A 7939-nucleotide genomic window follows, 5' to 3' on the forward strand; every position below is an offset into this window, starting at 1 on the left:
GAAACTCTGTCTCAAAAAAAAAAAAAAAAAAAAGGAGAGAAAGGAAAGGAAAATTATGGGTCTATTTTTTAACTCTAGTCTATTACTTTGATCTGTGTGTATGTCTTTGCACAGATGTACTGCTTTGTTTGTTTTGTTTTTTCTTGGCATAGATGCACAATTTTAATTCATGCAGCTTTGTAATAAGGCTTAAAACGTGCTGGTAGTATAAGTCCTCCTGCTTTGGTTTTTTTCTTATGATTGTCTTTGCTAATCTAGGGCCTTTGTATTTCACATACATTATAAAATCAACTTGTTGATTTCTAAAATAAAGCTTGCTAGAGTTTTTATTAGAAACATGGTGAATTAATAGCTCAGTGTAGGATGAATTGCTATCTACAATATTGAGTTTGCCACTCAATGAAAATGGTATATCTCTGCATTTATTGAAGTCTTTAGTTTTTTTCAGTAATACTTTATGGTAGTTTAAATGTCTTGCACATATTTTGTTACAGTCATTCCTGGGCATTTGATGTTTTTGATACTATTGTAAATGGCATTAGAATTATTTTCCACCTGTTTGTTGCTGGTATACAGAATAAAATTAATTTTACATATTGATCTTGTATCCAGCTGACTTATTCTATTTATTCATTAGTTTTAGTAAATTTTTGTAGACTTTTTGATTTTTAACATATACAATCATGACATTTGTGAATGAAGACAAACATTTCCTTTTTTCAGGTGTTTGTTCTTATGCTTCTTGAATTTGCCTCTTTTATTTTATGGTATTTATTTTTCTCAAATGCGTGGTACTTCTTGAATATCTTCTGTTTTACAGGTTTCCTGTCTTCGAGTCCTCATATGTTTTAATGTAGTTTGTTTCCAGTGTTTCATGAGTGAGATGCATAAATCTAGGACAACTCCCTTGTCTTCAGGCTAGGTAACAGGCTAGAAGCTATTTACCAAAATAGCAAATGGAGAGTGAGAGCAGGTTGGAGAAAAAAAGATGGAGACCTGAGATTTGGGCACATTGAATTTCAAGTGCCGATCTGATCATCTGTAAGGTTCAACAGGCTGTTGGTAGATAACTCATACTTTGGAGAGGACAGACTGGTTTAGTAGCCATCAACATAGATGTTGCATACATGGGTAGGAAATGATATTACTCACGGAGAGTGAATAGAATGAAAAAAGAAAAGGAGAGAGGATAGGGCCTTAAGGAACACAACTTGAATTGTGTCCCTTGGATTTGCTAATTAGGAAGTCATTCAAGAGAGCAGATTGAGTAACATTAACAAAAGCCTTCTGGTGGTTGCAAGTGAAACACGGCGGGATGGAAAGAGGAAAAGAAAGAGGATGGGTGTTTTAGGCGATGGGAGGGTAGTGGGGTGGGGAATGTGAGGCAGATGACAGTGGGTGAGAAGTAAATGAGAGATTTAAATGTAGAGTGTAGATTGTTATTTCTCAAATGGAAAGATATTCTGAAAATAATATTTGTGTATGTGTTAAAGAAAACCAAGGAGTGCCAAAGGTCGCCAATGAAAAGCAAAATCCCTTCAACAACTTTAAACTTTCTTTGATTTCCTATTTTTCAGTAGTTGCCTCCGTAACTCTGATTAATGTGGCCTCCCATTAGTTCTTGATTTTTTTTCTTTCCACATTTCCTACTGAACTTGTTACATCAGATGAGGACTTGATTCATGTACACCCTTTCTTCATCTTCCCCTTCCAAGTTTTGGTAAGTCGATCTTTTGTATCTGTCTGCTGGCTACATTTACCAATCTTTTTTTCTCTTGTATTTTCTAACGTAAGCAACTCTGCAATGTATTACTGCTATTATATACAGTGAAAAAAATTTGCTTTATTTATATGAGACCAGACACTTACATGTTACTTTTCTGGCTATAAATATTTTTTCCTTTTTTGGGCTGAATGCATTTTTCATGTTTGATTCAATCTGCATCATTTCAATTAAAGGACAAAAAGTAAAAAAAAAACCCACATGGGAATTCTTGTGTGTGTGAAATAGAAGCCTTATCCAATATGAAAACACACACACACATACACACAAAACCAAACTCAACACCTGAGTCTTCCTTTTAACTGAGTAACAAGGGAGAGAGACTTTTTGAAATCCTCCCTGTATTCCATGTAAATGACCAAGATAGTTAGGTAGCAAATGATCTTCAAAGTAGGCATCTTACAACAAACGTGTTTGCATTGATTTTGTTATTTCTGAAGACTGACTGGTGCCAGAAAGAACAAAGTGATAAGGCAAAAACTGTCTTTTTGATCATTCCCCTTGTCCCATATATTAGAGTGATGACGTGACACTAGACTGATTCTCTGGTCATTTAGGGAATTTTTAGAGATTCCCCATCAGGGGCTTAGAGGGACTGGTGGGTGGAGAAGGATGAACTGTGTCATGGGGTCGGGTGTCCAGAAGTTCTGTGTCCTATTTGTTAGTTGTTCTTTATGACATTTGGGGATTAAGCTGCTTAAGAAACGGATAGAGAAAACCAACCAGTTATTCTGATCTTGTATCTATTACCTTATTTTAATTTTTAACTTTTAATTCTTTACTTTTTAATGCTGTAATATTAAGTAGAGTAATTTACAAAAATCACCCACAAAATCTTCTACAAAACCTTAGAATTCAATTCCTACGGCCCCTCAAACCCTCACTGCCCCACCACTGACTATATCAGGCCTATGTAAAAGTTGTACCATAACCAGAGACCTCACGGGCTTTCTTTTCTCTACTATGCTGCAGATGAAGAAATTAGAGTGAGTTTTCAGCATGTGTTAAATAGAAGAAAGAAAGGATATAGATGCCTTTATTTATTTATTTGGAGACAGGGTCTGGTTCTATCGCCCAGGCTGGAGTGCAGTGATGCAAGTATAGCTTACTGCAGCCTCTAACTTGTGGGTTCAAGTTATTCTCCTGCCTCAGCCTCTTGAGTAGACACCACACTTGGCTAATTTTTAATTTAAAAAATTTTTTTTATAAAAACAGGACAGGGTCTTGCTGTGTCACCCAGGCTGGTCTTGAATTTCTCGCTTCAAGTTATCCTCTCTACTTGGCCTCCCAAAGTGCTAGGATTACAGGTGTAAGCCTCTGGGCCTCATCAGACATGAGATGCTTTGCTTAGGAATCTCCTAGTAACTGAGTCAGGAGGGCAGAAGAAAACAAGGTAAGTGGGATGGGAAGACAAATTAAGCCAGGGCATTTTGAAAAACACACACACACACACACACACACACACACACACACGGACACACAAACCAGGGTATCAGAATAGAAGGATTAGTTTATAAGGAAGAATCTTTTCATTATTTGGAAAATTATTTCTGATTCTTAAATATAGGTGTGTTTAACAAGATTTTAATGTTGAAAATATTATTGAGAAAACTTACAAATATGCCAAGTAATGGAAGATTTAGTAATATATTAGTATCCAAGAATAAATGGTTGGTTTCAATTATCTTAATCTTTGTAGAGAGGACACAAAAGAACCTGGAACTTTAATCCTTTTGGCAAAAAGAATTCATATTTTAGTTAATTTACTTACCCACCTTTGGTGAGCAATGAGTTAAAGCTGTAATCCAAAGTTGTTCAACAGGAATCTAGTGCAAACCAGATCTGTCATTTAAAATTATCTAGTAGCCACATTATTAAAAAAAGAAAAGAAACAGGTGAAATTGAGTTTATTAATATATTTCATTTAGCCCAAGATATTAAAAATATTTTCATTTCAACACATAAAATAAAAATTATTAAAGAGAGATTTCACTTTTTTCATTCTAAGTCTTTGAATGCCAGTGTGTATTTTACACTTTTACCACGTCTCTATCCAGGCACTAAATTTGTAATGATCGAAATTAAATGTATTTCTATCAACCCAATAAAGCTATCTTTAGCAGAAAAATAGTTTTACCCTTCTTTAGTTTTTAAATTTAAATTAGTTAAAATGAAAGTTTAAAAAAAAATCAGTTCTCACCACATGTCAGTGTTCAACAGTCACAATGGCTATTGAACAGGGTAGCCACAAGTGGCTGTTGACTACCATTTTAAACAGTGTAGCTCCCCACAAAGGACATCCTTAAGATATTTATGTAGTCAAGCCCGTTGCCAGTCTTCCAGCAAGAACGACTTGGGTTACAACATTGGTAGTTTGTAAACATCCTGCGGTTGTAGGCAGATCTGTGTTCTCCCAAAATTCATAGGTCAAAGCCCAGTTCCCTCAGAGCGTGACTGTTTTGGAAATAGGCCCTTTAAAGAGGTAATTAAGGCCAGGCACAGTGGCTCACACCTGTAGACCCGGCACTTTGAGAGGCCGAGGTGGAAGGATGGCTTGAAGCCAGGAATTTGAGACCGGCCAGGCCAACAAGGCCAAACTGTCTCTACTAAAAATATAAAAATCAGCTGGGCGCGGTGGCACGTTCCTGTAATCCTAGCTACTCAGGAGGCTGAGGCAGGAGAACTGCTTGAACCTGGGAGGCAGAGGTTGCAGTGAGCCGAGATCACATCACTGCACTCCAACCTGGGCGACAGAGTGAAATCCTGCCTCGAAACATAAATAAATAAATAGGTTATTGAGATAAAATGAGGTCATATGGGTGGGCCCTAATTCAATCTGACTGTGTCCTTATAAGACAGGGAAACCTGGACACACACAGGGACATCAGGGATGCCCTCGCACAGAGAAAAAAGCCATGTGGAGAGGCAGCAAGAAGATGGCCATCTGCAACCCAAGGAGAGAGGAGGCCTCAGAAGAAGCCAGACTTGCCTCTGACTTTCAGCCTGTGGACTGTGAGAAATAAACTTCTGATGTTTAGGCCATCCGGTCTGTGATATTTTATTACGGCAAGACGGCGAAACGAATATCATGGCCCAATGTATACAGGGTTAAATAAAATTCAGAAAAACTCACCATTTCAGAGGTGTTTCTCCTATTTAGTCACCAGTTTTATATTCAGGTGTCCCACAAATTCTTAAAGCTTGGCTTTCTGAAAACCAGTTTACGAAAAATACAGGGCTGGGAGCGGTGGCTCATGCTTGTAATCCCAGCACTTTGGGAGGCCGAGGCAGGTGGATCACGAGGTCAAGAGATCGAGACCATCCTGGTCAACATGGTGAAACCCCGTCTCTACTAAAAATACAAAAATTAGCTGGGCATGGTGGCGCGTGCCTGTAATCCCAGCTACTCGGGAGGCTGAGGCAGGAGAATTGCCTGAACCCAGGAGGCGGAGGTTGCGGTGAGCCGAGATCGCGCCATTGCACTCCAGCCTGGGTAACAAGAGCGAAACTCCGAAAAAAAAAAAAAAAAAAAAAAAAAAAAAAAAAAAAAAAAAAAGAAAAAGAAAAAGAAAAATCCAAATCCACAGCTTTTAAACATTTTTAAAAACTGGCTTGTGTGCAAGTTATTTATTGGCTGGGTGGCCAAGATGCTGCGTGTGGTTTCCATTTGGAAGGTGAGGAGTGAGTGAGTCACACCAGAAAACCACAAACCCAGGGCTCATGTTCAAAATGAAGTGTCTGTGCCCATCAAGCAGAGCCTCTTGCCTTTGTCCATCACAGGCATCAAGCCTCTTCATGGTCACCAAAGTTCGTTAATAACGTTTGTAACTATGCTAATACAATCAGAAAATTATGCAGGCCGTCTATTTCTTTCCAGAGAGAACAGGGTGATCAGCCATTAGTGATTCACACTGATGAGCCTCCACTAATTGCACAGAATGTAATTAGTGATTATATAATATTTGAGCTCTTGCAACTGTCATTAATGTCCACGATTCACCAGAGATGGGCCCTGCTGAATGGAGTATGATTGCCGAATGCTAAATCTAGTTAATCCGAGGCATGTTAATCAGCACAGGGTGCTCTTTAGGCAGTGGTTAAAAGCACTGGTGACCTCAGAAAAAAAAACCCTGCCATCCACCAAAGTCTGAATTGCATACAATAGAGATCCCTTTCACAAGGGAAATTTAATAATTAAATGGCCTGGAAAACTTGAGGGCAGAGTTATCAGATGGTTTTAACACATTTAGATTTTTTTGTAACAGATATAGTGATCAAAATGTCGTACTGGTGCTAGCATTAATTTATGATACATTAGACTACTGATTCAGAGTATACGATGTGTCAAAGTTATGATGGATTTGTCACTTGGCTAAGGAGAACTAGATTAAAAAGTAGTTCTTTCTAAGAGGAAAGATGATTACAATTGCCCAGAGCCCTATTCGATGGAGCTTAGTTTCAAACGTTCATTTTACGGAACAAAGTTTTAGAAGTAGTAACATTGCAAGTTATTCTGCTTCCTGTAATAAAAGTGGGGTTCTAAAGTAGATTCGCAGAATCATACATTTCACCATGTTCTGAGTTACAGTACATTTCTAAGACATTTGTAGCAGATGCTACAAATATATATGTATATATATATATTTTTGTCACCTAGGCTGGAGGACACTGGTGCAATCGTGGCTCACTGCAGCCTTGCCCTCCTGGGTTCAAGCAATTCTCCCATCTCAGCCTCCCGAGTTACTGGGACTGCAGTGACCACAGGTGCGTGCCACCACCTCAGTTAATTATTTGTTTGTTTATTTTGTAGAAATGGGGTCCCACTATGTTGCCCGGCTGGTCTTGAACTCCTGGGTTCAAGTGATCTTCTGCCTTGGCCTCTCAGAGTGCTGGGATGACAGGTGTGAGCCACTGTGCCCAGCCCCTTCCCTTCTTATCCTCCATGCTACCCAGCCCCTGACACCCTAAGAGAAGGTAACCAGCTGCAGGACTTCCAGCAGCCTCTTTATATGTGTGGCAAGCCCTGAGTAGTTCTCTCCTAGATATGTAGTTTTTACCAGTAAATTTATGTGAATTAAAATCTTTTACACCAACCATAATTTGTGTTTTAAGTGACAGTACATATAAATGGCTATTTCCAATGCGGAATTGTACAGGTTTACAAATTTCCAAGGCCTGAGTAATTTAATATGGCCCAGTTTTTCATAAAATAATATGGTTGTTGTAGATTCTAAGGAAAATAGCAGCTTGTGATTTATGTGACTTCCTCCTGTTTATGTATTTTACATAAATAGTAAATACGTTGGCATCTTTGTTTTGTAAGGTGCTTTCTAGTGGTTGTTTAAGCAGTTCAAAGTCCTTTAGGTCTTGTTTGCCAGACACTGAGAAAAGTTCTGCTAAATAATAGGGCCAACCGAGGTGACTCTCATAGGTAATCACAGCACTTTGGGAGGCTGAGGCAGGAGAAATTTTTGAGGCAAGTAGTTCAAAACCAACCTGGGCAACATAGTGAGACCCTGTCTCTAAAAAAGTAAAAATAAAAATTAGCTGGGTATGGTGGTGTGCTCCTGCGGTCCTAACTATTTTGGGAGGCTGAGGCATGAGGATGGCTTGAGTCCAGGAGTTTGAGAATGCGGTGAGCTGTGATTTCACTACTACACTCCAGCTGGGTGACAAAGGGAGACCCAGTCTCTAAAAAACAACAACAGCAACAAAAAACAATAGTACTAATGACAGGAACTTGTATTGCCACTTACTCTATGTCAGGCACTATGCCAAGCTTTCTGCTGTAAGAACTGTGTCATTCCCAGTTATAGATGAGGAAAATGTGGCTTAAAATGGCGGAAAGATCACTAGAGGTCAGGAGTCTCAGACCAGCATGGCCAACGGGGCTCTGCCAGAAATACAAAAATTAGCTGGGCCTTGTGGCAGGTACCTGCAATCCCAGCTACTCGGGAGACTGAAGCAGGAGAATAGCTTGAACCTGGGAGGCAGAGGTTGCAGTGAGCCAAGTTCGCACCATTGCACTCCAGCCTGGGCAACAAGAGCAAAACTCCATCTCTCTCTCTCTCTCTCACTCTCTCTCTCTCTCTCTATATATATATATATATATATATATACACACACACACACACACACACACACACACACACACAC

General features: G+C 39.1%; 1 long non-coding RNA gene across 1 annotated transcript in view; it reads left to right on the forward strand.

Moving 5' to 3' along the window:
• Positions 1–4817, forward strand: part of LOC119473123 — a 32536-nt gene extending 27719 nt beyond the window's left edge. Inside the window, exon 3 of the long non-coding RNA XR_005202316.1 lies at positions 4639–4817. This is a non-coding gene — a long non-coding RNA (uncharacterized LOC119473123). The remainder of the gene's footprint in view (positions 1–4638) is intronic.
• The last annotated feature ends 3122 nt before the right edge of the window (positions 4818–7939 follow it).

The sequence above is a fragment of the Cebus imitator genome, unplaced genomic scaffold, assembly GCF_001604975.1.
Source record: "Cebus imitator isolate Cc_AM_T3 unplaced genomic scaffold, Cebus_imitator-1.0 Scaffold134, whole genome shotgun sequence".
Lineage (NCBI taxonomy): Eukaryota > Metazoa > Chordata > Mammalia > Primates > Cebidae > Cebus > Cebus imitator.